This window comes from Apis dorsata, unplaced genomic scaffold, assembly GCF_000469605.1.
Source record: "Apis dorsata unplaced genomic scaffold, Apis dorsata 1.3 scaffold_37, whole genome shotgun sequence".
Classification (NCBI taxonomy): Eukaryota; Metazoa; Arthropoda; class Insecta; order Hymenoptera; family Apidae; genus Apis; species Apis dorsata.
The window spans coordinates 1,166,458-1,177,093 of record NW_006263339.1 but is presented as its reverse complement, the minus strand read 5'-3'; the positions used below and the strand labels follow the sequence as shown (position 1 = coordinate 1,177,093).

General features: G+C 32.5%; 1 protein-coding gene across 9 annotated transcripts in view; it reads left to right on the top strand.

Moving 5' to 3' along the window:
• Positions 1 to 10,636, top strand: part of LOC102671923 (guanine nucleotide-releasing factor 2) — an 85,882-nt gene that overhangs the window by 42,094 nt on the left and 33,152 nt on the right. The window contains exon 1 of one of the 9 annotated variants that reach the window (XM_031513047.1): positions 4,611 to 5,417. The exons of the other annotated variants lie outside the window; for them this stretch is intronic. The gene's annotated coding sequence lies outside the window, so the exon portion shown is untranslated. Of the gene's footprint in view, positions 1 to 4,610; positions 5,418 to 10,636 lie in introns of those variants that run through there. 9 annotated transcript variants of the gene reach the window in all.

Here is a 10,636-nt window from a genome sequence, read left to right as displayed (position 1 = left end):
ACGTTTCCCGTGTGTGCGAAGGTAAAAAAAAAAAAAAAAAAGTGTCCAATTTGAATATTGCCTTTCCTTTCACCAAGGAAAGAATTTATATCCGCTATTAAAAGAAGAAAAATTTAGATTTATTGGAAGCCGAGTTTAAAATGGAGACGTTTTAATCGCCTCGTTTTACCTCGATTTTACGAATAATTTTGGAATAAAATAAAATTATTGTATCGATAATTCGTAATTAATATCGTCTATATAATTTCATTTATTGGAACGAAATTGTCGCTCTATTCGAAAAATAAGCTAAACGTTTAAATTTATCTGAACCTTGATCATTTGAAAAGTTAAAAATAGATAATAAACACTTATCATCATACAAATCACATGCTCATTCCCTCTTCGTATAAAGTGCATTCTACCGTACACCTCCTAAAAACAAATCTCATCAACATCCCCTGCAACGATCTCGTTAAAAAAAAATCCCTCCAAAACGTGCCTCCAAACAAAAATGAAAAAAGAAGAAAACTCCCCAGAAATTCCCCAAAAATAGGTTTTTCCCCTATGCAATTAACCTTTAATCGCAAACGGCCATCCTTTAACCTTCGTTCTCGATCCCGTATCGAGCAGGAAAAATGAAAACGATCCCGCGTTCGCCGTGCCATTACGTTTTTATTTACCGTTGGTCAGGTGCTCCTCCATACTCGCGCTTGTATCGAGGTGCACTCACACAGGGTGCACACCGGTGTTTTACCGTTAATTGCGAGGACGGAGAAACCGCTTCGGGGTCGTAAAATACGTTTTATCACCCCCTGAAGTCATGGCGGCGCTACCTCCGCGGGACGCCATTAATACGCAAATTGCGACCACGAAATTTCTCGGGACGACGTCGACTAATATCGCAAGTCGATACCAAAGTCGTTTGGCGTTTCTATTATTCTCCCGTTATTCGAAAAGGAAAAATTTCGGATTGGAATCGGGAGTGTAAACTATTCAGATTTATTTGATCACGTTGAAGATCACGTTGAAGAAATTTATAGAATTTGAGGTGGACGAAGAATCTTTTTATTTTTTTCTCTCGTCTGAATTGAGAAGGATTGATTAAGTAAAATTTGATTAAGAAATCTTTTCGTGGCCAAAAAGTTTCCTCCCGTTCGAGTCGAAAGAGAGATTGGAATTAAAACAATAACGATATTTAGATTCATTTGGAAATCGAACTTAAAAGAAAGAATCCTCTCCTTTTTTTCGGTATTATTTTCTACTTATAAAAATTGCAAATTTACAAAAATTATTTTCTCCATCCTGTTAGATCCGCGGGCAGAGTTTAAAATATTATGTTTCACGAAGTCGGATAGATATTAGATATTTAAGAGCATTGCGAGGATAATCGCAGAAATAATTCAGCAGCGGAGGTATATTATTTTCCGCTGGTAACGTCACAGTTTGGATACACGAGAGTAATATACGAACCCCTTTTTGACCCTGGGTCAACTCTCTTATGATATCTCAATTTCACCCTTCTCGTTACAAAGGATACATATCCATATTCCAATGGAAAATGAAACCAATCTCGGTTAATTCACAGTGAAGATGTTTCCAATTCAATTTCAATTTTGACATCGTCTTCGACATTTTTAATACGTATACGTTACTTCTCGAAATCAAACTTTGGAAAAACACGTCTGAAAGAGTAGTTATTATTCTCTCTCTCTCTCTCTCTCTCTCGCTCTCGCTCTCTCTCTCTCTGTTAAATTCGCCAACTTTTCCGCGCTATCGATCGAGTCCGAAAAAACCTCGACAAAACTTGTTACAATTTCAGTTGGAACTCGTTTGAAGCCCAGAGCAGATGGAAAAATTTCGACAAAAAAATCGCGAGATTGGCAATGGTTTTGGTGTCGTGTAACTTGTGCACAAATATTTCTTCCCGTGGAAAATATTTCTCGTACGATTGTAATATTCGATTCTTAATAATTTTATATTTTGCCCGAGATCGATATCGTACATGGAACGGGTGTTTGGTTAACAGTTTGTTTCTAAAGCCATTCCAGCCTGTTAATTAAAAGGTATTTTAACTCACGGCTGGCTTTTGTGCCGGCCAAAGCGCATGCTCGTTCTATAAATCTGTCAATTAAACGAATGAATTTCGACGATGTTTCACAATGATGCTTCGAAACTTCGACTGTAAATACGAAGTTATTTTTAATTAAGGGGAAATCCCTCACTTCGATCACGATTATAAAACTCTCTTTTATTCCTTAAAGTTGCAAACCATTAAAAAGTTTACGAGTCAATTACGTCTGTTTACTATTGATATTAATTTAAATATAGTATATCGAATGTTTATTCATCAAATGGACTATTAATTGAAAAGTTTAGATTAGTTTCTTCGATTCGTTACACAAATTTTAATCTGAAATTATTTTTCAGATTATTATATTTCATAGATTTAAAAAAAAAAAAAAAATCATTTGTAAATTATTTTTAAAATTATCTTAAAAATTATTGAAATATTTTTATAGAAAGCTACTATAAAATTACACATAAAATTAAATAAACGAACATACAATTTTATTGATCTTGCAAAACTGGAAAAAATATAGGAAAAAGAAATATGTAAAAAACAATTCAGCAAATTATACGAAACGAATCTCTGATGGTACATATAAGGTATTCAACAAATTTCAACCAATCGGATGATACTGCGAGTCGAAATGCATGCGGATCGTGTTTTTTATGGCCGTCTCACTTGTTCCACGAGTTTCATCTAGAATTTTATTATTACACCAAAGAACTACGAACTGGTCAAAGAAGTGGCACAAAGAACGTGATCGTAAGAATGGGAGAGAGAGGGAGAAAAAAAAGAAAGAGTAAAATAAAAATACAAGATGGATTTCAAGTTTTAGTAATCGTTTTAAATGAAACTACCTTGTATTTTATTTGAAAAAAGGGATCTCTTTTACGCTCTCCCCCAAATTCTTTTGTTCCTTTGCGAAGAGCAAATCGAAAATTAAATTGGAAATTTTTTTATCTTCTCGATTCGAGAAAAGGATTTTTAAAAATAGTTTCAGAGTTTTATTGCACAGTATATATAATTTTTAAATATATATATGCAATTAAAATTTAATTTTCTTATTTTCTTTTAATTTTTCTTTCGTTAAATTCGATTCTTGTATATGTAAATAAAAGTTGAAAAATCGAAATTTAAATTATAGAAGAAATATCAGATTTTAAATTGAAAATATATAACTATATATGCAAATACAAATGGTGTGTAGTAAAATGATTGAGAATTTGTCTATGGATATGCCTGTTCGCCTGAAAAAAAAAAAAAGGACATAAAAGTAAAGCTGCGAAGTCACGTTCTGGAATCAAATATCAAGAAAAAGGAGGAGGACTCGCCTCCACGAGAAGAGCGAGAAGTCTGTTTTCGATTTCTATCGCGAGAAGGGGAAGTTTACGAAACTGCTCCTCCAACATTCCGAATGCAACTAAACGAACGCCCCTGCAGATTCTTTATCGTTAGCATTTTAATTGCGTTGAAAAATATTCGTTCTCCTTTTCCGCTGTGTTAATTCCCTGATTTTGTTCCCTGTCAAGATGAGATAAGAATTTCTAAAATTTCATTGCTCGCTATTCCAAAGAAAATTCGTAATTTTTAAAAGTTGGAAATAAAATAAATTTATACTTTTGTAAAAATATTTTGTAAAAATATTTGAATTTAAATTTTGCTTTATTTTATTTTATTTTATTGCATTTCAAATATAATTTTATCATACAAATATTTTATTATAAATATTTTAATTTCATTTGATGAAATAATAGATTTTGATTTCGTAATATACGTTATTAATTATATTTTATTTTTAATATATTATTTTAAATCTTTTAAATATTATTTTTAATATATAGAAAGATTATTTTATAATTGGATTTATTTATATTTATTAATATTTTTTCTCGTATTAAACATTTCCCGCTATTATACAATTAAATTTAGCAATATGAACGTGAAATATGAAAACGTATAAAATTAAAATTAATTAATTTTACTCACGATATTTAACTAGGAGAAGTAATTAAAATATTTGTATTTTAATTAAAATTAAATTTGATATATGTGTTTGATAAATATAAAAAAAACTATTTTTTTCAAATGCTATTAAAACATCGTAATTCTTTGATATCATATTATATTATATTCCCAAATTACACTGAATACTTGATGAAATGTATTATTATTCCCTCGGAGTATAATAATATCATCATGTTACTCGCGTAATCTCGTTTGAATTATTGCTCGTTTAATTCGAAATATAATACCTCTAATTCCATTGCAATTATCATTGGTTAATCATAACCAAAACTGTAATGCGAACAAAAGTACCTATTTATGAAATCGTTATCGTAAAATATAAAAAAAAAAAAATTAAATTGAATGAATTTAACACCGAATAATAATATCGTGTCCGAAAATAGCAAAGTATTATGTTAAATGGCTTAGGAACACGGTCGATGCATCTTTCTATCATCGTGGGAGTGTGAGCGTGAAAGACGCGAGAAAGCTTACTTACGATACACGATCGAGCCCACTTAGTGGAACGAAGATGAAAAGGAAAAAAACGAAAGAGAGATCGAATATCTCTCGACTCGAATACACGAGTGGAAGAGAAACGAAAAAATAACGGAGGAGAGATCGAAGATCTTCCAAGGTATACACGCGACGTATGCGACAAAGATAAAATTATATAGAATGGAAAGAGAGAGGAACAGAGAACGAAACGATAGAGATAAACCGACGAGAAAGAGAAAGAGAGGGTCAAGCGGGCATGCACGCCGGTGCAACAAAGACGGAGACAAGAGATCGTACTCGATGCTCGTCGGGTGAAGTTAGTTAGCAGTCGATGCGCACACGCCACGCGCTCCGGACGTACGTCGTTTCGTACCTCTCTCCGGTGTCCTGTCGTGTTGTCCGTTCGTTCCTCTCTCGGTTTGTCAACGTGTCCGGTTCGAGGTAGGGAAATCCGTGACGCTTCCGCTCGAAAGTGAGTCTCTTTCACTACGATCGACGAACGATAGAAACTCGGTCGACCGAACACCATCTTCATAGTTTCTTCCTCGAAGGGACCGCGTGTGACCGGTTTCGAGTTTCATGAAAACCGATCTTACCAGTGCTACTATATTGGAATTCACGATGTTCGTGATATTTTTGTGACATTGATTGTGACTCTGAAATTCGCGTGTATGACAAGTGTTCTCGAGATTCAGTTAATTACGACGTTACCTTAACGGAAAGCTTCAATGGCTCCTTATCGACTAGAACGTTCATTTCTTATTGGTGTTTGAACGAAACGTAAACACAACTGGAGAGACTCGTCGAGATTGTTGTTCTCTAAGAAACGTACGGGACTCGAAGCATTGCTGAAATTCTGAATCAGGTAAAGCAAAATATTTATGTAGTTTCTTTAACCTATTAAGGCTCGGTGTCGCATAAACGATTAGATTTTACGTATAATATTTTCCCGGTCAGTATACATTATCGTTTCTTTTCTTCTTCTTTTAAAGACTATCTCTTTTGTCTAGATTTTATAATTTCATAAAATTTTAAATATCATATGACAAGCTATATATTTTTTATATATTTTGATAAATAGGAAATAATTAAATGTAATAGCGTTTGATTTCTAACGGATTAAGAATAATCGTGTCACGAATCGTATCGAATTGAAATCAGGCAATAATATTCATAGAACTATCCGGCGGTCAATTCAAAAATACCGTTACGAAACGATCGGTAAAAATGCTCCCTGTTAACGATATATACGGATTGAACTGGTGAAATATGCATTAGGGCCGAACGTGGCGCTTCACGCTTAATTTCTTTTCTCGATATTTTTCGAATGGCATTTGAATTTTAAAGTCGCGCTCGACGTAACGGGTGGATCAATCATGGCTGCACGATGGCAATGACAGGATGGCGTTTATTAATAACTTCGTGACAGAAGTGACGCGCCCGTTCGAACAAACCTTCGTGCCTTCGTGTTTTTGTCGCGTAACAATAAATCACGGTGTCCCGTTGTCGGTGAGTCGAACGACGAACCTAATGAAACTTTTCCGTTTTCATATATTATATAGGTGCATTGTCGTCGTTGTACATACTGAACCGGCGCCTGTGACTCACTTCACGGGCGTGTACCGTGCTTTTTTGCGGTTGAAACGACGAGACATGAGATCGTAGGAAGGAATATTGTTACATCCGCATTCTGCCTTCGAGGCGTCTGGATATAATATTTACGTATACAAAAAAAGGATTAAATGAATAGGTAAAAAAAGGATCGGACGTTTTAAATTGAAATCTTTTTAACAATGTAATTTTCCATACAAGTTTTACGAATTATATGAACGTCATTAGAGAGGAAAATTTTTTGACGTTCTATTGAAAATAGAAATGTTTTAAAAGATGAAAGAATATAAATCCTATATATAGTTATTTAATGATTAATTTTTGATAATTAAATATAATTTTATATTCTTTTTATATTTAAATAAGAAATTTTGTAAAACATTCGATCCTTTTTAATCTGATATACGTAATATTAAAATATTTCAAGAAAATTTCAAATGATTCAATAAACTCGTTTGAACTTTAGCTTCGATTCTGTAATTCAATATCGTGAAAGTTCTATTCCCTAAATGAAAATACTTTCTTATCAAGCGCTTTAGGCTGTGAAAGTCCTAAGTCTATATCTAATAGTTATCGTCTATGATCTTACGGAAACATTTTTTTCTAAGTATGCTCTATTAAATCTCTTGTAAGCATTGAATGTGTCTTGTAGGATTCTCAAGTAGGATTCGGATACTGTTTATTTCAAGATAAAAACGAGAAATTGTGTCTACGAACAACATAATATATTTGTTGATTACAAAATTATTATATAAATATTTTCTAAAAATTAATATTTATCATTTTAGTTGTTATACAAGAATGAATTAAAATGAAGATACAATTAATCTTTCGACATTTAATTTCACGATAATTATCTAGGTCGTTATGCCATCACTTTTTGTAAGTTAATCCTAAATTATGAAAGTAGAAAATCTCTTGATAAAACTTGAAATTGACATTGGACGTGATACCAAGAAAATTACAAAAAGTGGGTCAAGAAAATCTGAGAATTTCTCGGATGAACTCGAGTACAAGAGTTAAAAATAATTCGTAAGATCTTAAAGAAACAGATGAGATACGATCTCAAATTTCGAATCAATGGTATTTCTGTTCATTTAGAGCCACTGTTCGTAATCGGACCAAGAATGTCTGGAACATATCGATATTCGTTAAGCCTGAAATTTATAGCAGACGTCGCATTATACAATAAAACATACCGTAGAAGGAATTCAAAGATGAGATCATAGCAAGTGCACGAAAGTAGGCGGTCGGACGATTCAATAAACAGCAGGACGAAGGTCAGGCTTAAGTCATCAACTGTGTTAACACTTTTATTTTCGACTCGCACATTCTGGTTAATACGAAAGGATTTCAAATTCCGATCTCTCCACTTTTAAAAATATTCCATTCAGATAATATTCGAACTAAATATTCTTTTCTTTTCTTTAGTTAACCCATTAATTAGTAGAATTTGATCGAGTTTTTTGGTCATCCACAATTTTTCCACGTTCTTTTATACACTTTATCAGATTTTATAAATGTTTGAATTCACGCCTCGTTTCACACGAATCAATCTTCGTACAAAGATCCATTATCAATGTTCCAAATAAATGCTATTCTTACAAATTCTATTTTACATTGCAAATTTTATGTCGAATAAATACAATAATCGTCATTTCCGAATTTTTCATATTCGATTTCAATTCTAAAATTCTAAAACTTCTTCTTTCTACAAAACAAAAGAAAGATGAAAAATCTCTCCTACTTACAACCACCTCAGGAAAGTTAAATATAAAATATTCCTCGATATTTACGTCGCAGAACGAATATCCAGAGGAAAGATTCTTCGAATATCTTTCTTACAAACGCTGTAAAAAAAAAGAAAAGAAAAGAAAGAAGAAAAAAAAAAACAAACGCGTTACAAAGTAACCGAACTCTCTCTCGCGATTCTATCATAAATTCCATCTAAAATTCCGTCTAAAATCAACGTCCTATATCAAATTTACCTTAAAATTCAGCGTATATAAAACTTTCCTCCGTTATAACCGTGGAACCACCGCGCCAACAGTTTCCAAGGAGATTTTCCCGGAATTTTAAAACGAGGACGAGGAGGAACGTTTCCCTCGTGAAATTTTTCACGAGGCTTCGTCGATTTTCTCCTCGTACGGGCCATTTGTTAAGACGTTAAGGAAGGAAGGAAGGAAGGAAGGGAGGAAGAAATCGGAGAATCCAGCTCGAAACGCGATACCACGATCCTTTTTTTCTTTTTTTTTTTTTTATTCGTGGATGAAAAATCGGCCCCGATCCTCCATCCGACCGTGAGCTTCCACCATCGTGAGTCCTCGAGGCGAACCTAATGTCAGGGACTTTGCCTCGTAACGAAAGCGGTTAATTAATTAACAGAGGCCGTGGTCGAGAGACCGCGTGCACGGATAAAGTGGATTTTCTTGTTTCGTTTTGTTTTCCAGAGAATTTTGCCTGCCTCTTGTTTTTTTATCGTTGCCTCGCGTGACTCTTGAACTGGTTCGATCGGTTCGGTGAATCTTGCCTGTTCTTGTTGATTTTTCGTTTGGTGGATTGGATTTAGGTTAAGGTTAGGAAGTGGAATTTTATACCAGGTTCGAAGTGGAATTTAATTTTTTGGAAAAATAATTTTTCTCACTTCTTTTTTTGACGAAGAATCGATATTCTTTGATGATCGTTAATCATTGATGACAAGAAATTAGATTCGAGGTGGATTATTCGATTGTTTTTTTAACATGATTGGAAAGAAATTTTATTCTTCTTTTCTTTCAATTACAAAAATACAAGAAACAAGAAAAAAAGAAATATCGAAGAGCTTAGGAAATATTTATCTTTACAAGGAGATCTACGACTCGTGTTTCCTCGTGTTCACGTCGGTTTACACGGTTTGAAAGGAAGGAAACTGGGAGTAATAAATTGCTCGAGCATTTATCCACGTGGTAACGATTGACATAATAGTGTAACACGTGTGTCGAGCATGTGCTATGTCCAGAGAGGGATGTTGATAACGTGCACAGGGAAATTAGATGCAGAACAGCTTCTGGATAAGTGTGTTGAAAAACGATCTTCTTTCATCGAGGAGGCACACGCGAACCTTTCAAAAACTTACTCTCGCTTTTTCAAACTTGAATCTCCGCATTGCGGACTTGTAAATCCTGTTTCTTTTTTTCGTCTACGAAATGATGACGTTTTTTTTTGGATTTTATTCCGGTTTTGATTCTCATTCGCGACAGCTTTAATGGAAAATAGTAAGTTTTCTTTCTTTCTTTAATTTAATCTCCTATTTATATATTTTTTGTAGAATTATTAAATTCTGTATTTATAAATATTTTTTTTTATAAATATTTTCTGTATTTTCTGATATTATTCTGATATATCTGAGAATTATTAAAATTACGATTACGAATATATTCGAATTTTAAAGTATAATTAATAATAAATAATTATAAATAATAATATAAAGTATAATTTAATGGAAAATAAAATAGTAAGTTTTCTTTCTTTCTTTAATTTAATCTCTTATTTATATATTTTCTGTAGAATTATTAAATTCTGTATTTATAAATATTTTTTTTATAAATATTTTCTGTATTTTCTGATATTATTCTGATATATCTGAGAATTATTAAAATTACGATTACGAAATATATTCGAATTTTAAAGTATAATTTTCACGGAATATCAGAATTATACGAATATTTCTTCTTTTTCATTCATGAGTGTCAAAGTATTAGATTTCAAGTTGAAAAGTTTTGGAAGAATTTCTTTGGTAATTTAAGAAAGTGCTTTTTAATTCATTGCTTTCGTACGATGCTTATTTCAAATACGTACGTATTTCTTTGGGAAACTTTCTTGAAAGCATTAATCTCCCTTGTCCAGGCCTCCGTATTACATTTCCTTTTCATTACACTTTTTTTTTGCTCTTAATTTATATCAGCTTGGTGTCTTATTACTTCCTTTGAAAAAAACATTCCTTCTTTCCCCCTTCTTTTTTTTCCTTTTATTTTTACAAACAATATTTCTATATGCAGAATAAAATTGCATTCAAATATTTGATAAATTACGAATTAATAAAAATTATTTTGCCATTTTGAATATGAAAATTATATTCAATATTCATATTGTTTTAACGTTACACTATAGATCCATCCACCATTTTATCGTTCTAAGCAAATTCTATTCTAACAATTGCAGCCGCGTATCTCGCGTGACTCATGAGAGAAGCAATAAACACATCATGCGTGCTAAGAATGTATAATATATAAATAGTCAATCGAGCTTAAGATATAATCTATTCATCGTCTATCCATCGCGTGAGTGACAAACAGGTTTAAACCTCTTCCCGATTCTCTTCGATTCCCACCTCAAAATATAAAAAATAAAAAAAAAATGAAATATTTATAGTCAAAGATATAGTCACAAACACGTATAACTTTACCTATTATTTCCAAATACATATGCACTTAT